The sequence below is a fragment of the Aphelocoma coerulescens genome, chromosome 5 (genome assembly GCF_041296385.1).
Source record: "Aphelocoma coerulescens isolate FSJ_1873_10779 chromosome 5, UR_Acoe_1.0, whole genome shotgun sequence".
Taxonomy (NCBI): domain Eukaryota; kingdom Metazoa; phylum Chordata; class Aves; order Passeriformes; family Corvidae; genus Aphelocoma; species Aphelocoma coerulescens.
Window position 1 is genome coordinate 25,159,098 of NC_091019.1, and position 25,446 is coordinate 25,184,543.

A 25,446-nucleotide genomic window follows, 5' to 3' on the forward strand; every position below is an offset into this window, starting at 1 on the left:
CCTCCAGTACTCAGCACTGGTGAGGCCGCACCTCAAGTCTTGTGTCCAGTTTTGGGCCCATCATGACAAGAAGGACTTTGAGGTGCTGGAGCATGTCCAGAGAAGTGCAGTGGAGCTGGGGAAGGGGTCTGGAGCACAAGTCCTGTGAGAAATGCTTGAGGGAGCTAGGGGTGTTTAGCCTAGAGAAAAGGAGGTTCAAGGCAAAGCTTATCACTTCTACAACTACCTGAAAGGAGGGTGTAGCCAGGTGGGGCTTAGTTTCTTCTCCCAGGTAACAAGTGACAGGATAAGAGGAAAAGGCCTTGAGTTGTGCCAGGGGAGGTTCAGATGGAATATTAGGAAAAATTTATTCACCAAAAGGGTTATCAAGTACTGGAACACACTGGCCAGGGAAGTGGTTGAGTCACCATCCCTGGAAGTGTTCAAAGAGAACGTGTGGCTGAGGCACTTGATTACATCATTTAGTGAACACAGTGTTGCTGAGTTAATGGTTGGATTCAATGATCTTAGAATTCTTTTCAAAACTTAATGATTCTGACTTAAGTAACATGCCTCATTATATTACATGATTCAGAGACAAGATTATGCCAGCTGCTTTTTCTTGGTTTATGGAAAATTCATTAATTGCAAACATTCTCTCAATCAGCTCTGATCAACATACTTTCCATATGTAAGTAATTTACTTCCCCTAATAAGCCTTTATAGAAAACATATTGTAAAGAAATGTAGTCCAAAATATAACACCCAATTCTGCTTTCATTAGTGTATTGTTTCTGATAGAAACAATATAATGAGCGTTCTAAAATATTTTCTTAACACAAACCATACCAGTTGATTAGGATCAGGTTCAACTAATACAACACCTTTACATCCCCCAAAGGTTTATAAAAGGTGTTGGTGGTCAACAAAGTTATCAGTGCTCTCTGAGAAATAAAGAAATTGTGCTTTGTTCTTCTGTTGTACTACAGGAGACTTTTACAAACTTTGCTGACCTTAAGCACACAAATTCAGTTGTGCACAAGAAGTCACCTTTTAATATTTAGAAATAAGTCATCACAGCAACAAAAAGAAAGATTAAGAGACAAAAAAAATCAGTTAGAACTCTGAAATCTTTACAAAGGTAAGAAAATAACAGTCTGAAATTGTCCATAGCAACTTTAACCAATAGCTTCTACAAATTCTTCAGCATACTGAAGGAACAGGCAGCAGAGCCTAATAAACTAACACCTTTGTAACACCTAGTTAGGATATATAATGCCATGAACACATGTTATTTTTTGAGGTTTGTGTAGCTTTAACTTGATTGAAACTTCTGTGCATTTCAACTTTCCAATGCAATGAAACAGAACCCAATGGAGCGAGCCAGCATCAAGCCTACCTTAAGCTCACTTAAGGTCTTAATCAGAAGACTTCCCTGCAAACATGTGCTCGTACATACACACATGTAAAGTACTTAAGTGGGATTAAATTTACCATATACAAAAGTACATTTCTCTATCAGTGTTAGAAGGGAAACAGCAGAAGTGAAGCTCTTTATATTATTCTTGTGATGCCTAGAAGGAGGAAAAGAAAATTTCAATATGCACTCTGACCTCCTGCAATTTCAGACAAAATTACATTTGAGAAGTGTTAGATAAACTTTGGGAGGCAATTCTGTTTGCTGGGAAAAAGAAAACAAAAAGGTACAGCCATCTCAGCAAGAGGCCACTGGTGAGATTTGTGGCACAATGTTCAGGTCTGAGTCCTTGTTTTGCCTAATTGAGGCCAGCAGCTTTCATCTGCCAAATTACTTTGCAGGAGTCAAAACAGGAACCCGCATCCCAAACTCCTACACTCTATAGCAATACACACATGGACAGCAAGAAAAAGGTACAAACATTTCATGGTAGGCTTTGCTTTTATTGTAAAATGCTGTGTCTTAGATTTTCTCTTGGTCAGCTCTACGCAATACCTTCAGTTATCAACACAAAAGCTTAGATTGGATTCTTTGTTGAGGTACCAACATCAATGTATGTAGGAAAGTAACACATTGCATATGGGGGCGTGTACTGGAACAAGAACATGAAAGTTATAGTACACTGTAAATGAAAAAAAATTGCCTTTAGGGTGACAAGCTATCCTTCAAGAGGAAAAACCAGGTAATTTGTGTCTGCAGAGGTACTGTAAGGCTCATATTTTAGCAGACAATTTCTCACCATAATATAGCTGAAGCCCAACAGGAAGGATCTATTCATCCTTTGTGTACTCCACTATTGTTTATTCACCCAAAAAAAAGTGGAATAAAACATTAATGCAATTTTCTCACTCAAGGTTTTTTCATTCGAAAAATTAAGGAGCTCTACTGATAAGATAGAGCATTGAGAGACTGGGAGAACAGATGGTGGACATGCAGTGAATAATTTTTGCATCAAGCAAACCTTCACTGTTCAAGACAATCTATGCAGAAGAACATGCTCCTTTTCAAGCATCCCACTGGGCAGGTAAGAGCAAAGGATCAGAGTCAATTAGACAAATGTGCTTTCTATTGGCATCCAAGAAGTTATGTCTACTCCATCACCAGTCATAAAGGCTGAGCTAAGTGTATATCGCTGAATACAAAAGGCCCATTTCCATCTCTGAACTGGGTCAGTGTAACACAGGTGAGCACCAACTGGAGGAAACAGACCACAATATGCTATTTTTGAAAAATCCTCTTGTTTCCATGTGTTGATATCCTTAGAGCTGGAAAGGTTAAAGGAGGTCACACAGCCTGCTCAAAACAAGGCAAGTCTCCATTGTCAAATTAAGGAATGACTGTTTTGCTCCAGCTCTTTACACAACTAAAGGTCTGCAAAATGCTATGGGATTCACGTTAACCTCAGAAGTGTTGCATTTACATCAGCCTTCCTAAGTTGTAAGAAATCACTTCAGTACTGAAGCTTAAGACTAAAAACATTGTGCAAGATGACTTGTTAAAATTCCTCTTCCAAAAGTTATTATTATGTCTTTCTCCAAAACTTCTTTAAGACTCTGTTTATTGCTTTTGGGAGTGTTTAGAAAAAGCCAACCATTCACAAATGGCTTATTTTGCTGAAATTAGAACAGCATTTTCATAAAACAAAACCCTTGGAGCTACCTAACTTGCCTTCCAAGCTCTCTAAATGCCATGGGACCTTTCTACAAGGACACTGGTATGACACAGCCTGTAGGAAACTGTTCAGCAGTTTGAATCCAGATTTGTCTCCATCATAAGACGTGAAGGTGGCTGTGAGTTTTAGAACCAACCAAGTGAGCCATTTTTGAATACTTTCCCATTTTTCAGTCACACTGCAGTAAGGTCATAGGAAACAGCGCACTAACAGCACAATCCATAATAAAGGTAGCTCTAGATTTAAAAGCAGCTACCACCAGGATATCCTCTGTCTGCCACAAGTTAAAAACAACTGCTGACAGTTGTTCCAAGTATTTAACTACAGAAAACATATTCTTGAAATGAGAAAAAATACATGAGTTGACTACAGCCCTGGATGACTAGAAAGCAATCTTCTTTCCTGAGGTAAGAAACTGACTTCATAATCACTCTGCTCTATTGAGTGTCTGGCCCTTACAGCAGGGCACTCTAGAGTGGTCAGTGACTGAATGGAGTTTTTAAAAAGAAGCATATCTATACATACACACACATATATATGTAAGTTCTAGCCGTTTTGCAGTCTCAAAAATAATAACCCCAATCCCCTATAAAACCCCATATACCTATTTCTAAAACTTAAAATCAGGTCTTCTATTCACCATGCAACAGGAACAGAGTACTTTTAAACAAAATCTATTTTACATCAATTTTACATTCACTTGTTTCAGGTTGTGAAGGATTAAATATCATACTACTGTTTGTGTTTTTCAAAGGAAGAAGTCTGAGATTATACCTAACCATTGAGAAGCAGCAGAAGAGGAAAACAACAACCAACCAGTCTAATTTCCTAGACACACAAATTTACTATGACAAAGACAAGGAAACATGTTTGAATGATTCTCAGATTTTTTTTTTTTTTCTGCAAGACTAATGTCTCCACACTATTATTACCCCAGTAAAACATGGGAGGGAAACAAACAAAAAAAAAGTAAAATAACTACTCAGACAAAATATGCTAGACAGTGACAAATAACTGATAAAATTTAAATTGGACAGCTCTGGTTGTTGGCAGAAACTTGAAGGCACTTTTGTTTTTAAACACAGAACCAGTGGCAGCATTGTCAGAATTCAAGTTTAACTAACATGGACTACTAGGCTGTGTCAGTCAGTGTTTGGGTTTGTTACACTGCTCACTTCCCTTGACCTCCAGTGTGCTTATTTGATGTGTAAAAGAGGATCAAACAGAGCATTGCCAAAAGGGACATTATGGTTGCCTGAGCTCTTAACCTATTGTAAGCACCTCTCCTTCAAAGCCAAGCTATGAATACATATACAGCACTTCTGTAGCACTGATAAAAGATTCCTGGTGCATCATAAAGATGAAAAATTATTCTCAGTCAAGAGGGAAATTGCCAGAGGTGTCAGAAGACATGTTGCAGTGACGCAAACAGTGACACAGACATTAATTTCAATAATTTGACGGTGAAACAGTGCATACCTGAGCTGCCTAATTCTTTACAATCTTCCTTTTTTCACAACAAGATTTGATCATTTAGGTTCTTCAAAACTGTATCTCTCTATCTTTCCCTAAGTTCCTTTCCCCATCCCCCCCATCAAAAAAAAAAAAAAAAAAAGCACATAGACATTTCACTTCAGCAGGAAGATTTTCATTACTTATACTAAATAGAGCAGTGAAAGGTCATACCAGCCTTTCAGCATGCCCTCTCTCCCAGCTAAGTACTTCTCAGCTTCAAGTGATTACCTTGTCTTTTGGGCTTGCATCATTCCATCAACAGCAGCAGGTGTGGCATCAATAGCATTATTGATATTGTGATGAGCCACATCCCAGCCTGAAATGGCCTCCATCACACATTCAAGGTGCTAATTCTAGTAGAGGTTGAAGCCTTTAGAATGACACCCTCGAAGGGAAGAGGTGGTACTGAGGAGAACTAGCACAATAGTGGGTATTCCCATGACTCGATGTGGCATAACAAAGAGTACCGAGGGCTAATTGCTCCCTCACCGAGTTTCTTTTATTATGTGCTTTAAATCCTTGTTGATGTATGCCATCTTACATCCATTAAAAAAAAAAAAATACAACAAAACAAACTAAGTTACTAAAATGTAGTAGTCAACAGCATTTCTTGGGAGTGTCCTTTGCTCATCTACTTTAAGAGGAAGGAGCCCCACGTGAAAGATTCATGTGCTGATCTGTGAAGAAAGCCACATGCTTGCTTTAGCATACATGCTCACTCTCTCATTCAACAATAGTGAGAGCTTTCAAACTGCTGGAGCTATCCCAACACATATTCTATGCATTTTATCAGATCTCCAACTACTAGAAACTGGTTCTTGTACAGGCTACTTGTATGCTATTACCTGTAACAACAGTTCCCTACCTGGTACCACCCCAAAACCTCCCTGTTGTATATCTGCCCAAAACAGTAGCCCATTTGTCCATGACTATTTCCCATATCAAACATGCGGTAAAGTACTGACTTCGAGGAGGAGGAAAAAAAAAAGGAAGGCATGTGGGTGTCTGTATACAGTAGACAGCCAAAGGTTTAGCTCTCCCTCACTGCTGGGTTAGCAGGGGACACAGACAGATGGTCACCTTGTGCTGAGACAGCTCAGAAAATGCTTTTTCAAGTGTAAATATAAATGGGTCTTGTCACCTTTAAAGTCTGAAGTATTCCACTGGCACCAGTTCAGCTGCCTCTTCGTTGAGAGATTTTTGTACAATAAATGAATCTGCAAAAGTGCTAGGTCAAAAAAAACCAAACCCAGTCAGCTCCTTCTGCCCCTATTTCTCTCATCATTACAATGCGCTCTTGGAACTTTCAACTTCAGGGAAATGCAAATTCTTCAACGATGAATTATGCAAGAGGAACGAATACATGTGGGTATAGATATGACAGAAAAATCTTTTGCAGCACATACGCGTTGACAAGGTACAGAGACAGTGCTCCTCACTCTTCTGCAACTGAAGAGAGAATAGTTAAACTATACCTGTAGTGAGGTTTTATACACAGCCTTGAGCAACTCCACTTACAGCATCAACACTGCAGAAAGGGACACGTGACTCCCGAGACCTTGGTTACAGGATGACAGAAAGCAACCTGGATACACGGATACAAATCCCACTTAAGGTTACATTTGTCCTTTGCTGCAGACCCTACCAGTCTGCTATGTCCTACTTCACACTTGGTGAAACACATACACTTGTACCCTGCCTGTTCAGTACCCAACATAAATCAAGTCACTAATTGTCACCAGAGCTGTTTGTTTCGACCAGGCTTTGTACCACTGGCACACACCAGATTGCAAAATTGTTCTTTGCTCTGCAGAGTGTAAAGTCATGAGCAAGGGGCAAGAGGTGGTGGATATTGAAATAGCAGAAAATATTGCCGACCAAAATAATAATCAAACACCTATAGAAATGCAAAATATTACATAAAAGCATAAGCATAAAATGCAAAGTACATAAGAGACAAGGTACTTCAGCTGAAAGGTGTAAAACCAGAAGAGATGCAGTACCTGGCAACATCCTATAGTACTGCTGGCATTAGAGATTCACATCCTCATCTTTATTGGGAATATTCCAGCACACCCACAACATTTCACAAGCATTTTTCACAGAAGGTACACAGGTTGATAGTAACAACTCAAGTTTTATCCTGGGTCACACTAATATGATAAAAATTAGCATTAAAAAAGAGTGCTCACAGATTCTGCCAGAGTATAGAGGAAAACTTTCTTTTGCACTATTAAGAACTTGGCCTGAAGATAAAAGGAAAACAAGCAAGCCACGCAAAACAACTTATTTACTCCCACTACTCTTCAGTTGCAGCAGCTCCCTCAGGATGAAGACACTGCAATACAGTTATACAAGAAAATTGGAAGGACAGAGAAGCCCTGCTGAGAATTTATTGCAAGTGTGACACAAAACAGCAGCCACACGGCTAAGGTACATACAGCACGCCAAAAGAAAACGAGGTCAGAAAGTGGCACCGAGTAAAGCCGCCGGTTAGCGCTCACCGCGGTGCAGCTGCGGTGCCGGTCTCATTCTTTGCCGAGAATACAGAGGGAAAAAGGAGCTGCTTGTTTCCCTGCCGTTACCACTAGGGACTCCAGAGCTCCGCTCCGGCTGCCGGCAGCGCCCGGGAAGCTGCCGAGCCGCGAGTGCCGCAGCGCCCGGGAGCGTGGCCGCGGGGCAGCCGCGGCGGGAGCGCCGAGCGGCATCCCCAGGGCGGCCGGCACCGCTCTGCTCCTGCAGGCGAGCGGAGAGGCAGGAAAGGGCTTTGTGGCAGGTAATTTGCACAATAAGGGCCACTAAGGAACCTGCTCTTTGATCTCCCGTATCCTCTCCATCCCTTTTCGTTCAAAGAGCACCTTCTCAGGGAACTGATTGCTAGATCACGTCAGGTGCTGCAGTTTTAATGTATCTCTTAGAAAGGTGTGCAAAGAACTATAAATAGATAACCTGACTCCAAAAATAGATTTTTTTTTTTTGCCTACATCATATTTAATATACTAAGAACCTTTCACACACTATAATTTCTTCTCTGTGTCTGAACAATCCTTGACCCCCAGCTCACACATGAAAACACAGAATCTTGCAGGGAGAAATCACCTCTCTCTTCATTTGCACAGCGTGTAGCACAATAGAAACATTCTGGAGAGCCTAAGAACCAATGTAACAAAATAGCAAGTTAAAAATCAGTTAACACATGATATGTCAAACAGCCAACTCAACAGTCCTTATAAAAATAAGGATTCAGGAGAGGGGAAAGGAATACTTTCGATTATATTTTTAAAAATCCAAACAAAAAAGTCGGGGGAAAACGTTTGTATTAACTAGAATTCACATCACAAAAAACCCACAGCTGGATGATAAGAAATAAAATTTAAAACTTTAATAGCGACACACAAAGTAAACATGACAATGTTTTGTACTATAACTGCATACCTATGTCTCGAACCACTTTAAAACCAACAAACATATCTCCAGACAGACAGACTGGTGAATGTTTTATTTCCAGAGCCAGCTTTACAGAAATTTGTTTCAGGTTTCGATTTTTTTTCCTGTTGCTGGGTGGTGACTTTGTGACAAAAACCTACTCACAAATCAGTAACACACCAAAGTTTCCATTTCTAGCCCCAGACTAAGACCACTGGACTGCATTTCTCCCCACAGGCAAAGTTTCAACACTGACTTGGTTCATCTTAGAGGCAATCACACCAACTCAGTGCTCTAAAAAGGAAAGCTGATCTACATGCAGTCACATTATGCAGACTTCATAAATCTTAGCAAGCAAGCACCACAAGCAGCTAAACACATATGGGAGATAAAACTGGACAGAGCACTTGGAGAAATAAACAAGGAGACTGCTTAGCTCCAGATGCTTGAGCAAGGCTTGTTTTTCACAACTGGCATGATTCCCACCTTGTCCCATCTCTGTTTCTCCTCCTGGTCACTCAGTACTCTGGGACTGACTCTAGCCATAGGAGACCAGATTTTTACTACATCCTCCCACCCAGCTGCTTCCTAGGTCAACAGCTCTGCCATGGTTTTTTTTGTCTTTAGAGCAGAGGGAGGACTTGCCTGCAGCTGAAAGCAAAGTAGCAAAAGCAGCATGAGAAGGTATGAGCTGAATCTGAAATGCTAAGTATGCAAAGAGAGCTGAGAGCATGCTTATGCACAGTATTCTTTGATTCACTTCCCCCTCTCAAGCAACTTCTTTAGCTGTTTTCCTCTGATAATGACAGTGCCATCTGCTCTAACCATTTATCTGGTATCCTTACCTTTAAGGTATGGAAACATCCCTACTCGTATAAAGCATTATCAAATCAATTATGTTCTGTTTATGAAAACATACTCAGTCGCTGCAGGGAAGATCACATAGTTATAAGCAAAGTGACTCCAGATAGAAAACCACAAGGTACTAGGAAGAAAAAAAACCCTACATTTTTCTTCACATGACTGCCCTTAGCAGCTGTCTCTTTACTCAGCCAGGTTCCAGAACAAATGCCTGCCATCTCCCCAGAACCAGTCCCAAGTAAAACCAAACCCCCAGGTTACCAGGAATAGTCTGGCAGAATACACAAAGTACACTGGGCCTGGAAAAGTTAATCTCTGGCAGAATTTGCCATGCTCTAGTTAGAGGACTATAATCTGTGAAGTCATCCAGCACATGCTAATGGGAATAAGGAAAAATATACTGGTGCACAGATGAGGGCCCTGACTGCATTAATATTAACAGCTGTATTTATAATATTGAAACTCTACAGCCAGCTTCTCAATGGCAGCTCACTACCTTCATGTAAAGGACAAATGTGCCTAGGGAGCCTATATAGTCTTCATCATTGGAGGTCTTTAAAAAGAAATTAGACATCTGCCAAAAATTATACAAGTACAGATGATCATTCTGTGGACAGACACCAATGACATCCTTCCAAACTCACACCTACAGAAGCTTATCCTTTAATCTATCCTAATTTGTAGCCTCAAAGTGCATTGATCTCTCCCTTCATGAACTCCATTTTACCAGAAATCATTCCCAAAGTGAATATAACATCTAATAATATGAGACATCACAAAAAAAGGTAAGTAGACAAATTCTAAAAAGCACACCCAGAAGTTTTGTGTATTTAAGGATTGTGAATCACCCCAACAATGCTAATTAGCCAAAAATGCTAATCAGGGTCAGTTTGGACAATTTCATCAAAAGAGAGGCTGTAAAGCAGGGACTTAGGCTCACAGGAAGTTAGCAAACCAACAGAAAGATGAATGATCTTCTCTATAACCATTTATCAGTACCTCAGGACTTGAAAGAAAAACACCTGGCCAGCTAAAAACTCAGCCCAGAGAGACAGGGACTATGATTTTCCAGCAATGTCAGTGATCAACCAGAGTCTTGTGATCATCAGCAGTGTTTTGTCCAGAACTGTGGATATATAAAATGGGGAGTGAGACTGTGTAAAGCTCAAATATGATAATTGAATCTAAACAGCACCAGAAGGAACAAAGGCCTGCATTTTTAAAAGCTCAATTCTGATTCATATGTCCAAATAAGTGTCAGATTATGAAGAGTCAACTACTACACATGCAAGCCTTCTGAAACAAATATGGATATTAATGCCACAATAAGAATTAGTAACCGTGGAGAACTTTTCAAAGTGAATTCTGCTTGTTTATGCAGAAGGGACACAAGACCTAAGAAAATCCATTTTTGAGATCTCTTGATAACTGCTCTCAAGTTTAAAAGGCTCAAATGTGTCACATGCTTTCAAGCAAAGTACAGCTGTTCTGAGCATACTTCAGTTAACTAGGAATAATAATCAGCTAAACATTATTTCATAATTCTTTCCAATGATGTATATAAATGCCCAAACAGCAAATTACATGGTTTATGATGCTTTGAAATTGATGCATTGAAATTCACTTGCTATCACCTTCCTCCAACCCATAAGAGGAATTTATGTAGATATTTCTTTCTACCACAAACTAGCAGGATGACCAATACAAAATACTTCCATAGACACAATGTTCTCTCAAAAACTTTGGGAAAAGAGCTTTGCATTTCCAGTATCTATTTAGCTACATTATGATTGCTAGTTTCATGTGTCATGCAGGTGAAATACACAGGTAAGATATTGTCTCCTTCTGCCAGGTACCTTCAACACAGAGTCAGCTGGCAAAATGTGTGCTTTCTTTTCCTAACATATGGCCCAATTACCACTTAGGCTACTATGCAGCAATCTTTTTATCAATTAGCACAAATAGTCAAGAGAGCCTGGCCTCAAGAACTTATCCATTTAAATATCTGCCGAGAATAAAGTACAATATACTCAATGTAGTACACGAATCTCATGTTTATTTCACATCCCATGCTTGGCTAGCTAAGAAACATTTGAAGACACATGGCAATTCTGTTAAGCCCAAGTAATCTGCTTTGTTTCATTTTCCTTTGCAGAACAACCATCGCCTTGTGTGGAAAAAAAGAGATCCCAGATAAAAATGAAAGGACTATAAGATTCAGTAGTGCAACTTGTGGATCATGTTGCTTGAGTTGGAAATATTGCACATTTGTAACTCCAAAACTCAGTTTATTTCATTTTCCCAAGATTCCTGGAAGTTCTTACCTGTAGCAGCTTCCAGCACCTTCAGTATGGAGGTCCACTACTGCCTCACCTTGATTTCAGAGCCACATCTGTGCTGTCCTGTCTTACCAGAGAAGAAAAGTTTTATATGGTTTAACTCAATGATAGTTGAGGTCTTTTCCAACCTTAATGGTAGTTACTGAATGCCCATAGGGTATATGGAAATGTGAAGCCATCTCCAGAAGTCCCAAGCAAAACTTCAGCAAAAGTCATACCTCAACTACAAGGGCCATGTCTCTATCTCTTGCCTGTTAGCATGAACCCAAACACTCACAAATTGTACACCATAAACAAAGAAGCAGTTGTTAACTTCACCTCCACCAAGGGACCTACAGATAGCCTCTGATGCACTTAATTAGTCCATATCTGTAAGCACTTTGATGATAAAAAGCAACATAATGCGCCCAGTATTCCTATTGAGTAACCAGCAGCTCAAAAGCATCTTGCCAAAGAACAGGAATAAGCTTGTCCTTTTAAACCTGTTCATAATAATTATAGCTGTTAACAACAGATATTGTTCAGCTGAATGAACATGGTGAGACTTCAGCAAACAGCTCTCATCAATCTGACATTCTTACAAACATCCCTTGCTAAATGTCAAGTGCGATTTCCAGAGGGAAAGAAAAGTGTCTTTCTTCCCAGAAAAGGATGAAGTTTACACAGATAAGAACAGAAAGTGAGACAGAAGTGGAAGCAAATAACTGTTTTCAAAAGAGCTCTAAAATTACTGGCAACTATATAAAGTATTAATAAAGGTCTGGTTCTAAGCAGGAGGAAGAATCATTTACAGGGCAAAAAACTGCTTCTTTTGGACACTGGTATTACTCTTCATACCTAAAGAAGAAACCAAAAAAACAGTGATTTTTTTTGTTTGTTTGTTTTTTTTTACTTCACATGTCTGTTCCAGTCCTTTGAAGAGTTATTTGGAAGTAGCTTGCCATGTGTTAAACTGTTCACTCATTAACATCCTAAACAGAAAGATTAATACCTTAACTTGTGGCACAGAATAAACCATGGCATATTTCATTATAATTTTATAGTATTTGCACAATTTCAATATGCAAGTGGATTTTTCTGAAGGAACATTTATAATATCTTGCTGGTTGGAATAGCCAGTGTTGCACTGGACTTCCACCAACAGAATACCCCAATATGCTGACCCATATGAAACATAATGAATGAGTGAGCATTAGCTAAGTAGCAAGATGCTCCTAAAGTGCTACCCCAAGACAAGTACACCAAAATTACCAATACTTCCATATAATTTTCTGTTTGGAAAATTGCCCTTTTACTGGTTTGGTTTTTTTAATCCAAAGGATGCTGAAACATTTTTAAATGGTTATAAAGTGCTTTAAACAGATAAATCTCTAGCATGCCTTACTATGAGCACCTGATTTCCCCATGTGTATATTAGAATTAGAATAATTTCCATCATGTGAATGTACCTTATTACCAGTAACATATGTATTATAGTCATCTACAAGTGTTTGATTTGTGCTATAGCTTTTCACATATACATGTAAAGTCCTAGCATCAGCTGTCATTTAACAAGCTGCCACAAGGAATAATGTTTTCAGAAATACAAAGGCTGGTGATTCTCAAGATTTTGATAGTTGAAAGAAACACAGAAGAAGAATAGCCCTACTTTCACAATGTTTTTCAAGGACTGGTCTCTCTCCAGGCTTACAAAACTTCATGGACAATTCCATTTAACAGATGCAGATTTTTTTTTTTTTTTAATGGGGAAAGAAAAAAAAAAAAAGAGACCACTTTGTATTTCCAGGTTGAATCTAAAATTAATCATGCTTACACACTTAGAATAAGTAGAATTAAAAGATTTTTTTCCAACTGATGGATTCATAAGTATTAATGACGTATGAAATCACTTAGCCCATCTGTAAATCAAGCCACTAAATTTCCTACTGCAAGACTAGTTCTACACAGCAAGCAAGAAAAAGGTATTATACTTCAAGAGCCAAGTGGATGAACAAAAATTGAAATAACACTTATTTGAATTCAGTCACATACTCTGCTATACTGGTAGTGAGGTTGACTATAGATATGGGATCACTTTCCAAGTCATTAGAGCCTGAACATGACTAGTTTTCCGACAGTCATACGTTTAATTTTTATAGTCATAACTTCTATTAAAGCCAATTTCAAATTGAGATAATTAAAGGAAACTTCAGTATTTTGCAGCTTTGGATTTTGCACAAATTTTAGCCCTTGGCCATAGCACTTTGCTGAAAAGCTTTCATCTAGGGTAGAACTGATGATCTCACATATTCCAAATTCAGTACCTTGTGACTTAAAAACTACCTTAAAAGCATGACTCAGGTAAAAGTAATGTGATTATGCACACCTACACCTACATGAATCATTAAACAAGAGTTCTGAACACTTTATATTTGTCTGAATGGGATTTTACTCTGATTCCTAAAGACAATTCTAACCCTACCAGCTATTCTAGCACATAAGCAGCCAGATAGTCTCTTTCTTTCAAGGGAAAATATTAATTGTTCATTTAGGAACTAAATAGATCCAAAGTACTGTCATTTACTTTCTGACACTCCACACTACCAAATCCAATCTGGCAAAAGGACTCTGTGGCAGACAAATAAAAAATTAAAAATATAAAGGGGAGGAGTATGGAGCATTTGTGTTCTTTCAGCTAGGAAACAATTGGGTTTTATAAAATTTTTGTTGTTCCAAGGTGCAAACAACCATTATTAATTATAGTTACAAGATTGTTTTAGTCTCCTTCATCAAACCAAGTACCTTATACAGCAACCTCCACATCCCTGCCCAGGCAGAGATGTCTCAATGACTAGTGGTCACACTAGCCAGTCCAGTTCCATACAAAAAAACCCGAAAGGATCAGAGGGAGTGATCAAAACTCATACACCACAAACAAAAGCCACCCATTTCTTACTCTAAACATAAAGGTGTTTTTTTTTTTTTTTAACTGAGCAGCTGAAGTAAGCTTAGGTCATTGTTCTATTGCTCAATTCCTTCTCGTCTCAGTGAACTGATTCAGAAAAGTTACTGTCATCAACATCTCTTCTTAACACAGTACTTAATGCCCTGAACCTTAGCTAGCTTTTCAGGTCAAAAGCAGGTAACAAATAAATTATATACCTGTATCAGAGAAGATACTGTTATGAGAAAAGGGAGGGGGGAGATTGGGAGAGGTAATAAGGCCATTTCACCTCATTTTTATTGGATTTACATGCTTGCTGGTAAGCATATTAAGCCACAACCATACCCGCAGCTAATGCACTAATGAGTTGTTAGCACCACCTCCGCCTGTTCGCTGAGCTGCACGATGCTTTAACGTGGTCTGCCCTGCTGTCTCCCCACTCCGCTCTTTCCCTTCTCGGAGCAATTAGGCAGGAAAAGCAGCTGGAGAGGTGCTCCACGAGCCCTGCTGGTGGCTGCCCCAAGTCTTGAGCTGCACCATAACACACTGAATTTAGAAGAGGCGCTTCTTTAAGCGCTACGTATAAAGCAGCTCCAGGTCACCAAGAAAACCAACCGATTTTTAAACTACTTTCAATCGTGATAAAACTCAGTAAGGAGTTCGGAAAAAAAACAGCAAAGAGAAAAGATTAAAAGATTTAATGTAGAGATAGGGCTCACTTAAATGGTCTTTTAATGCTGGATACAGTCTTTCTAAAGGCTTGCGGAGGAAGCACTATGGAGAAGCTACTACGGGGGAGGAGGCAAATGGCTGTGGTTAGCAAAACATGCAGCTAATGTTTGGAGGCAAGGCGGGGGGGATACTAGTTCCAACTCCAGCTGAAACTTAATCTTCTTTCCACAGGCTGAAACAAAAACAAAAAGGTCATCTAAAAAGTTTCTGATAGTTGTTCACCTCACAAGTACAGGAAGTGTTGGTGTTTTGGACAGAAAATCAGCTTCTGTTGTAGCAGAAGTGATTATGACAGAAGCACTTGAAACTTCTAAAATAATAGATGTGTGTATATGCTCATACACACTATTTCTAGCTGTATAAACAAGAATCGGAATGGATTTCTCAATAGATACAGTGTTACTCTCTAAACAAAGCCTAAAAATGCTAGTGTCATGCAGTGTTAAGAGAACAATGAAGGCAGCAGAGACAAGAGGAGTATCTGTATTTATGGAGATTTGAAGTCAAAAGGCAAGGTCAATTCAAGTTATTTCATAACAGAAATTAGCCCAAAGTATTTTGATACAGACACAACCTTGTTGACGGTGACAGAACATCATAAAGCTAAAGTGTTACTAAATGTATTCTTTAAATCATAGTTGTATTTATGCAGAGGATGGTAGGGACTGTCTCAAAGGACTCAGTGCTTTTTCTTGTTCAGATTTGGAATTTTAAATTATTTTTAAGCTTTCTAGGGGAAGACTATACATACATAGTAATGAATGTAAACATTGTTTAAATTTTGTCTCTGTCATATCCAAGAGCTGAAAACGTCAAACCCCACATAGTTTCATCACCTCTTATGAATTTGCAAGTTCTTAATGCATTAATTTCTGAAACCAGGACTCAAAGCCACCATCTTTATGAACCATTTTAAACAAATCTTCTGTACCACAACAGATGAGAAAGGATCAAATGTTACAGTGCTGTTCTGTGCTTCAACAGTAAATAAAAGCCTAAACTTAAATATATTTGCTCTGTAAAGAAATACATACCAAGGTGGGTAAGGGTGAAAATCTGCTTTTTATTAATAATTTTCTATTTTTGGATCTTCCAATCAAGTTCAATAGAAAATAACAACCCAAACCTTAAATGCTACAGGATAATTCAACAAGTGCAACAGGAATATGTTGTATTAATGTTTTATTATAGTTCATAAATGTAAGAGTAATCACCATAGTCATATTACTTTTTGATGGAAACCTATAATCTTCATCATATTCATTAAATGCCATATGGATCATCTTCAGGGAGCAGAGATTCCTCTAAATTTGTGACTATAAGCTTCAAGGCACCATAATCTTAACTTTGTTAAAATTCTTGCTACAGGTGTTATTCTACCAAACACTGCAATCAGAGCCTTTGTTGGGATCAGCTGGCTGGACTGCTGTAGGGTCTCTAAGCCCCAGAGCTGCTGCAAAGTCCAACTCTTCTGAGTTCTAGCAGTCAGTGTCCTCAGAGCTATATCTGTCCTCAAGTTTCCCTATGTAGCTACAAAGCAATTAAAGCAGCTCAACACCTGTATGGGTTTTGTAATATTCATCTCTATTATTCAAACTGATCTCATAGTCCTAACTTTGTTTCCCCCAAGGGTAGAAACAACAATCAACCTTCAACCTCTACAATTCCAGAGCAAGGTTTGTAACACGATGTATTAGCATAAGCTGCTGTACAGACTGTGGCTGGATCTTCACACCCACTGTGAGCAGGGGCTATGCAAAACAATGGAAAGCAAGACACAGCCTCCAATACAGCAAGTCAGAACTTCATGGTTGATTTAGTGACTCAACTCGTGCTTAATCCTTCTCAAATTATTCTTGAACCGGTGTGAAAGAGAATGAGTCAGAAGCTGCTTGCATATTTCATGTCCATCCTTACCGGCAAAGGGCAAGCAAAGCACAAGAATGAATTAACAATGGCAGTATTTACAAACAAAGCCAAAACTAACCTTGCTAATGACACAAAAGCTGCCCACTCTCCTGACATGGTGATCCACTTTTATTGCCCTCATCCAATGTGAATAGCAGTTGCATCAGTTCTAGTTAGAGCTTGTTGCAGGTAGTTCAGATGCAGGCATCTCCAGGGTGATCCCTTTCTCCATCTGTCCTACACTACTGCAGTGCAGTTTTAAACTTATTTAGCCAATGAAGGTAATGCAAAAGGCAGTAAAAAGGTAACACTAGTGTACTGATCCTCACTCCTGCCTGGGGAGCAGCAGCTTAATAGAATAATTTTATCTTTAAAGGTCACAGGTAGCAAAAGACCAAATATCTGAACCACAGCCTTTATCCTTACGGTAATGCATTGGCTGGGCATCCCATTTTGTTCCAGTTCTGCCAATTTAAATAGTATGATCTCTAAGGGGAAGTATTGCTTTATCTCACAAAACAACTGCATTTTAACAGCCATTCAACAACAAATTCAAAAAAATTACTGCTTGCTGAGTGCCTGCAAGTAGAAATTGAAAGCCCAAGCCAGTAAAAGCATTTCCTCATTTTATGAAACTTGGGGCATCATATGTATAATGAAATGCCATTAAAGATATTTGTTACTGTAATACAGAGAAAGCAAGTTATTCAGAAAAAGCACAAGCATCAGAAGTACACAAGGTGGTGGCAGGGAAGCTTCTCATTTTTGTCCTGAGGGGTAGTAGCCATGCACTGGGGGAACAATTTACCAGCATAATGCAATAGCTCAATAACAGTTTTAGTAGTCTATACAGTACATAAATCTATACACTCTTTACCCTACAGGAAAACTGGTCACAGAAAAAGCAAAAGCAAGTAAGACAGATCACAAAGTAGCTGCATATGCCTATAGTACATCAAATATAAGACTATTCTTTTTGACCACACCTACCTGGACTTTGTTAATGTCAACAAGCAGAAGAAAAAAGCCTGCTCCCTCCAAAAGGGCCAGAGCACTACTCTAGATTTAAAGGCAGTGCATATTTCCAGTACTATTGGGGATTGTCATGTCTAATGGATAGATCATGTATAATGAGATAACTGATTAGGTGTATTATTTTCTTTTATCTACTAAAAGAACAGAATTCAACAGACTTCCAATCTGAGATGAAAGCAAGGACAAAACACATTAGTTTCATCTCATATCATGCACACATCAACTCCTTCTCAATAATAACATCAAATCATAAAAATAAAATTGAGGCTCTAGAGAACTGAAAAAAAAAATCAACAGCTCAAGTAGGAGCCTTTAAGATGTGATGTTAAAAGAAAAACCAAAATGCCATAGTATTACACTAGTAGTCTTGCTCAAAACATTTTTAGTGTAGCAGCATGTTCATGATTTGTTTTAGAAAAGGAAACAATTAAAACATTTCTTTAGCTTTGTAATATTAAAAATTCAAACAGTATTACACTAACAAAAGGCAATTTCCAGTCCTATTACTAACAATGGTAAAAAACCCATGTAACCTTAAATTCTTAATGTTTTCTAGTGTCTGTGTTATCCTACTAAAATCAAATGGAACATCAAGGCCTTTTGTAGAAGACAAGCTCTTCTTGCTCCAGTGACCTTTTCTCCACTGCTTCTTGTAGTGCTCACCGCTAGGCTTAAATAATTAAGCACTGAAGTGACTTCAGAAATGCACCTACATTTGAAAAGTACTATTTAGACAACAATTTGTAGAACAACTGGAGGTCAAATGTTTATTCTCATAAACTGATATCCTTATTGGATATACCTACTCATTTACATTGCCCAAGGGCCTGGACAAGATCATGAAAGCAGCCTTCTAGTACACCAATTACAGTTAAACAATATGGAAAGAAAGAAAGACAATTATCAGCAACATTCAGAAATAAAAGAATTTAAGTGTTAAAAGCTCAGGCATGGTTTCTGCTTAAAAAAGGAGGCCACTCTCATTGTATAATAGACATTAAAACTAGGACAAAATAACCTTAGGAAATAATTACTCATGTTACATTTAGAAATTAATGTTATTTTTCCAAATATTCATAGATTTAGAAAGCACATTTTGTCAAGTCATGACTTTTCTCCTCCCTCAATAAAAAAAGAATTCATTTCTACCAGCAAAGTAATCATTTATGAATATCAGAGCAGTAACTTTATCCATCTCTACTTCCTCTGTATCCTCAAGGCCATGACTTTATATGGTTTCCTATATTCTCCTACATTTTCCTACAGTTTCCCCTCCCATATCCAAAAGCATAAAGAGAAGGGTGATTTTGGGGAAGCTTGTTTCCTGCTGACACCAACAACCATTCAAGTTGGCTCATTCCAAGACAGAGACAAAGAAGTAGGTTTATGTCACAGAGATAAGAGATGATGAAGTAAGCTGATCTTCTCCACTCCTAGACCTCAGAATCTTCCATTACATTCCAGATGGAAAAATCATTGAAATCTTCATGATTCAAAAAAAGCTTTGATTTCAAATAGGAAATTACATTACATAAATATACATTTTTTGGACAGACAATTTACGAATATTTTCCTGCCTTTCTACATTCTGTAAACATGTCTAGTAGAACCTATAAGTCATAAAATATCACATAAAAATATAATGTTCAATAAGACAGGTGTGGAACTTCTCTATTCATGTAAATTAAAAGAAAGATTTTGCATCTCCGCCTACTTCAGAAAAAGAATATAATAACAAGAATTAAGGCAGATTAAGAGACTCTTTTAGGCATCTTAAGACCCTTAAGCACACACTCCCAAGCCAAGTATTTATAATACAAGAAGTCCCCTAGTTACCTCTCTCAACTGTCACTGTTGTACGTATTTCATAAAGCTGCTTAACTATAAAGCTGATTGTCAAGGGAATCCCAGTCTGAGGGGATCTTTTGTGGTCTGAAAGGGTTGAGACTTCTGTAAAAGGAGGGCATCGGGTTACTGCAGCAAGCCTTGAGTATCAATGACAAAGGAGGAAAAGGAAAGCTCACAAGTCAGGCTATACTCTTTCTGCCTTACCGCTCATCTAAATCACATGGTAATTGCAGGGCAGGACAGAGCCAAGGAGGACCAGGGCAATCCTTGTTCCCCGAGGCCACTTTGCTCTCCAGTAAAGAGCAGACATCTCCTGCAGGTCACCGGAAAACAAGAAGTGCCTCTGAGCAATGCTACCCTACACAGCCCACTCCACTGCAAGCACCCACCGCAATTTCAGAGGCAAAAAACCATGGGGAACTGGTGTGATATGAAACATGAAGAGGAGAAAGAAAACTGTTTACTTCCTGATGGCACAGGTTACATTAATCCAGCCATACGTTAACTCAGCCAAATCCCTCTACATATTCTACAGCTGATAATATAAATATATTCATAATTTTTTAGTTGCTGAAGGTGGTCAAAAGTTACACAATTTTGGCTTATATTTTTCATGGAAGATATGCCTGATTACATAAAAACTGCCATTGTCAAATATTCTGAGATCTAGTTCATGATCTCCAGAAATCATAACATTTTCTCTTCCAGTAATGAAAATACCTACCCATTCAGTTCTATTACATGATACAAATTTTCAATGTATCACTTGATTTGAACCTCTGTCTACTTAGGCTCTTGCATACCTACATAGTAAATTACCTCTTCTGCATGCCTCAGTTTGCTTCAGGCTTTCTGAATTCAACTGATCCTAACATTACCTATTTTTAGTTAATGAGAGGAATGATTGCATAGCTGAACAGACAAAGAACATGACTTTAATATTTACAACCCAATTTAAATACAATAACTGAAGAGTCTTTAGTGGAGCAGTACATCCACAAAGTTCTGCTCTGACTTATTTTATTTTTACTTTATATTCCTTTATTTAAGGAACTGTAGTTTAGATTTCCTAGACAATCCAAGCGTTAAGTTTTCAAAGCTTTTTTCAAGAGAGTTCCAAATCCCTTATGGAGTTTTCATAATGCCACTCCTGTTATTAACCTCATTCAAAATAAAAATGGAGACTTGAGACCTGACTTATTTCTGAGGCATATGCTCGAGATGCTTAAAAGAACACTCTACAACCCATTTTCTCCCAGCCAAACTACCCTTTCCATGCAAAATTAAAACTTTCCTCCACGTGCAATCTAAACAATGCAATTCCTATTTGTACTCTTGCAAGAATAGAAAACAGTTTTTTCCTTTGGGGTAATCTCTGAGTTCACCTTATTCCACCCTTTTCTCTCCAGTTTTTCCTATTGAACTTTCTGCTTTCCAGAAGGCAGGTACTCCTGCAGGTTTTAAGTAGGTAGATCATTTAGTTTCAAAGTGCATAATTTTCTTCCTGAAATAACCAAAGGTATAGTGAAAATTTATAGGTTTTCATGAAATGCAGAGTTATCGTGAGTGGCTGCAGAGAAAATGAAAAATAGGTTGAAAAAAATGCAGCCCTAAATGAAGCCTTTGGAAAAAGACCTAACCCTCAGAACACTCACCTTTGCTTTGTCTCTTCAGCTAGAAGCTACTACTGATGCTTTCAGCAATGCTTAACTGATGAACAATAAGTGGTGAGGGAGAAATCACACAGACAAAGAAGTGCCATCCCTTTGTTTACATAATTATACCAAAATTATGTCTTTAATGTGTTTAATAAGCTAGTGGTGCACCACTTCTAGTATAGAAGCATTGCTTTTCTTTCTCATTTGCCAATTTATTGCTGGGACACCGGAAAATACAGTAAAGTTCATATAATGGTTGCCATATTTGAAAAAGCAAGACAAGATTCTACAAAAAGTATACCCACTTCTTGATGGCCCCATGTTGCACTGACAGCATTTTCTCCTACAACTAAACAAGAGAAAGGGGAGGCCCTCTATTGCTCCCACGGGAAGTTAAATGAAATTAAGCAAACATTTCCAAAAAAAGAGTTTCTGCCCTCCCACCTCACTTGCCATCTTTCCTTCACACCAAATCAGCTGTTTCAGAGAAGCTAAACAGACTGTTAAAAGTCTGTTCTTACTCTTGTAAACAGGACAAACAACAGGACTGGAACTTATTCTGTAGTTACTAGTACATGGTGGACTTCACGATTCCTTGACATAAATTTAACCTACCTAAACAACATCTAAAATTACCATAGAGGTTAGAATGGGCCCTCATGGAAAATTCTGTTGGCCAAGGGTTGCAAGTTGAAAGATACACAAAAAATGCAGGAAGAGAAGCCCTTCATGTCTCATTTATGAGCTTCATTTAAGCATGCTTTTGTTTTACACCTTTCTGTTAGCCTCTGCAAGGCACAGAATACAAAGAATACTTACCACTGATGGCCAGTTGAGTAAAGAAATTTTGGCAAATTACAAAATGATTGTCTGCAAAAAGCTTCAATACACACTGGGAAGAGACCTAGATTTCTTGCTACAGTTCTGCCTCTGCAGTATCTGTTCTGAGAAAGAAAGTCTCCAGTTTCTGAAGAAATCTCTGCCCACCACCCTCCCCCAGGATCAATAGGATTCTACCTTATGTAACCACTCTAAGTTTGGCAGCAAGAGCTCTTGCATGGCAGCATCTTGCAGATTCTGAGAACACCAAAACACTAAGTTTCCTGCTTAGCAATATGAAATGGCTGTAGAAAACTCAGCATACGACTGGGTCATTTGATCTTAACTTTGCAAATTTCACCACCACTATCTTAGCAATCTGAAAAGTAACAGCCTCTAGATATGGGCAGATACCCACCTATACATACACCATGCTCTCAACACTACTCTTTTGGACCACTCCTGAAAGCTACAATATCTAAATAAACATATTCTCCCATTTTTTAAATTTTTCTTATACAACTCAAAAGTACATGAACTTCTGCACTAACTTGATAAAAATATAAGGAACTCTTACTATTAAAGGATGCCTTCTTAGCTACCTCAATCTGTGAAAAGCCAAATAATAAGTAGCACCACAATTGGTGTCTTCCCTAAACAACCCAATTAACTGTCTTTTTGACAAGCTAAGAAATTAGGCAAATCTCCCAAAAAAACTCCACTTTCACACTTCCAACTAGGAATACTGAAATTGGTTTTAGAAATTAAAGTTAACTGGGTTTAGATTCAAGACTCTTAAGCAGCATATTATCTACCACGTTTGCTTGTTAGCCCAGGAACAGGAATTTGGAGTCTCCTTCACTCCTAAACTTTATCTTTTGACACAGAATGAAAAGAAATGGGAAGGTGAGTAATCCAGAAAGAGAGGGGGGAATGCAATTTACTTCATTCACCTAACTTGTCATTTCAAAGGATGTATTTTTGTAATTTCATTTTCCTTTAAGTGGCAAAAAGTAAGTTTTACTTACTATTAATTCTTTTAAAGAGTTAAGAACCTTAAGTCCACCTGCATGAATTTCCAGTGATCAGACCATTTGTCAAAGTAGTACATGTTTGTAAGCAATGTGTTCCTGATAAACTACTCTTTCCTTCTTCCTTATTTCAAAACCAGGCCAGTGTCACCACATTAGTGTAAGATAACATTGCAGACCAACACAATGAGTCAGCAATCAAAATGACGTATTCTGCCATCCCACGGAGCTTGTTCTTTTGGTTTAAGTCCTGGAACTGCTGGTACATCTCCTCTTTCCCAGCCTCCCCTTACTTCTATTCCACTGCACTGCTTCAAGATTGCCTTACCAGTTGTCAGCCCAGCTTGTTTCAGAAGAAAGAAAGAAAGAATTCATGTGTAAAGTACCCTGGGTCTTAGAAACACAGAAACATGTGCTGGAGAAGGTTAGTGCCTGGTTGGCTGACTTCAGCAACAAGAAAAGGAAGCTGCTCAATTAACTGGAACTAAGTGAAAAAGAAATTTCAGTTATCTTCCACTTATTCTTCAAACAATGTTTAGACAATTCAGCTCATGAGAATCTCATTGTACCCATATTCCTACTGAGACACTTTACCTATGACACACTTACTGCAGGACCCATGCAGGCCTTCCTGTCATATTCCAGCAAGATGCACAAAGCATAGTGGATTGAGCTCACACAAGCAGCCAAAGAGCACAGAGTAGAATGAATTTTACACATTATGTGAGACTGAAGCCATATGGGGCATTACATTATGAGATGCAATTGAAATTCTAAGGGTCACTAAAATGAAATACTTAATATTCTTTTTACAGATTAACTACTGGTTTGGGTTTTTTTAAAAACAAAAAACCCCCACACAGTCCAACTGGTGCTAAAGTCTGTTCCCACATAAAACCTGCTAACTGAGTATTATTCATTTCCATTCTTACCATTAGAATAGCAATGGTATTAAAAAACAAAATCGATCCTGTGATAACATGTTACGTTACATACCATATAATGTGTAAGAGATACAAAAAAAACCCCCAAAATAGCAAGTGTGACAGTATAATTAAGAAATCTGAATCAAAATCCCAGGAAAGTTCTAATGAAAACCTACTAAACCAACACAACTGGGGGAACATGAGAAGAGAAGCACAAGGTTTCCTCTTCAGTGAGCCTGTTAAAATACCAAATAACCACCATTTGCTTTAGTCTGCAATATAAGAAGATAATGAAAAAACAGGACTACATGAAAAAACAGATGATTAGTAACATCTAGACACCATAAGGAGTGATGATATGCTTCTTTTCCAGCATACAGGTGACTGCTCTTCCACTCAGTTTAAGGCAACACTACTAAATTTACATTCCATACATCAGAATACACAGAAACGGAAGTGAAGAAAAATGTGTTGTCTTTTTCGCTGGAACATGAAAGTTTCATCTCCAGACAGAACATTTGTCCCCTGCTTTCATCCAGTCAACATCTCTGCTTTGACAGTCTCATTCTATATTTCAATTCTAAAATCAGGGTAAAGCTCTAAAAACCATCAGTTGTCATTTCTTCATTTCTTCTCACACACACTTTTTTTTTTTAGCCCTCATTACACAGAGACTGTTCCCCATAGTTAAAAGAGAACATAGCTCATTGCCTGGTGAAATAAGATTGCTGTGCTACATGCAATCAGGGCTTGAGGAAAGTACAATGAGGGAAAACTATGGCAAACTGCATCCTGCCCAGAAAGAGATCTGTTTGTCATAATCATATACAGTAAATGCACATGCAGTACAGAAGCATCACTTCCAGAAAATGAGGGGAAACACACCTATAACCAGTTCTCCTTTCTTCCTTAATCCATCTTTAAAGCTGTTATGCAAAACCAGTGGGAAATAGAGGGACTGACTGACAGGATGCAATAATATAAAGTGATTTGATTACTCTGAAGCAGAGCCTTTTCATTAAGTTTTTAGCTTTACAACACAGGATCTATTACAAGAAGGGTCATTATACTTCTTTGTACCAAATAGATCACCCTATTTGATGTGTCCTTGTATTTACAAATCTGATGTAATTCCCCTTTTCTTTGCATACATTACATATGTATACATACTTATAGAAGCCCCTCAGCATCTGGTTATTCAGTAGAACTATATTTTGATCCTTGTCTATTTACACTATGCATCCAGCTATGCAGTATTTCAAAGAGATACCACATTCTTCAATATTAGTCATTCACA

General features: G+C 38.3%; 1 protein-coding gene across 3 annotated transcripts in view; it reads right to left on the reverse strand.

The window, feature by feature from the left end:
- LRRC4C (leucine rich repeat containing 4C) overlaps positions 1-25,446 on the reverse strand; it is a 513,517-nt gene that overhangs the window by 476,667 nt on the left and 11,404 nt on the right. Inside the window, exon 5 of one of the 3 annotated variants that reach the window (XR_011151364.1) lies at positions 15,990-16,836. The exons of 1 other annotated variant lie outside the window; for it this stretch is intronic. The gene's annotated coding sequence lies outside the window, so the exon portion shown is untranslated. Of the gene's footprint in view, positions 1-15,989; positions 16,837-17,218; positions 18,577-25,446 lie in introns of those variants that run through there. One more of the 3 variants, XR_011151365.1, reaches the window with a different exon arrangement.